The following is a 374-nucleotide window of genomic DNA, read 5'->3' as shown; positions in this document are numbered from 1 at the left end:
ATATTTAAAAATACAACCTATTGATGAAAAATTCTGTAGAATACTCATATATCAACATAAATTCTTGTTATCCTAATTTTCAAAATCACAAACCCCGAATCAAGAATTGTACTCTATTAAAATGAAAAATTTTCCAAAAAATAGCTGTTTTTTAAACTGTTATTTAAAAATACAACCATTGATGAAAACTTCTGTAAGAATACTCATATATCAACATATATTCTTGTTATCCTAATTTCAAAATCACAAACCCAAATCTAGAATTGTACTCTATAAAATGAAAACTTCCCAAAAATAGAAGTTTTTAAAATAGTTATTTAAAAATACAAACTATTGATGAAAAATTCTGTAAGAATACTCATATATCAACATAT

This window comes from Raphanus sativus, chromosome 2 (assembly GCF_000801105.2).
Source record: "Raphanus sativus cultivar WK10039 chromosome 2, ASM80110v3, whole genome shotgun sequence".
In the NCBI taxonomy this organism is placed as follows: Eukaryota; Viridiplantae; Streptophyta; class Magnoliopsida; order Brassicales; family Brassicaceae; genus Raphanus; species Raphanus sativus.
This window is presented reverse-complemented; position numbering follows the sequence as displayed.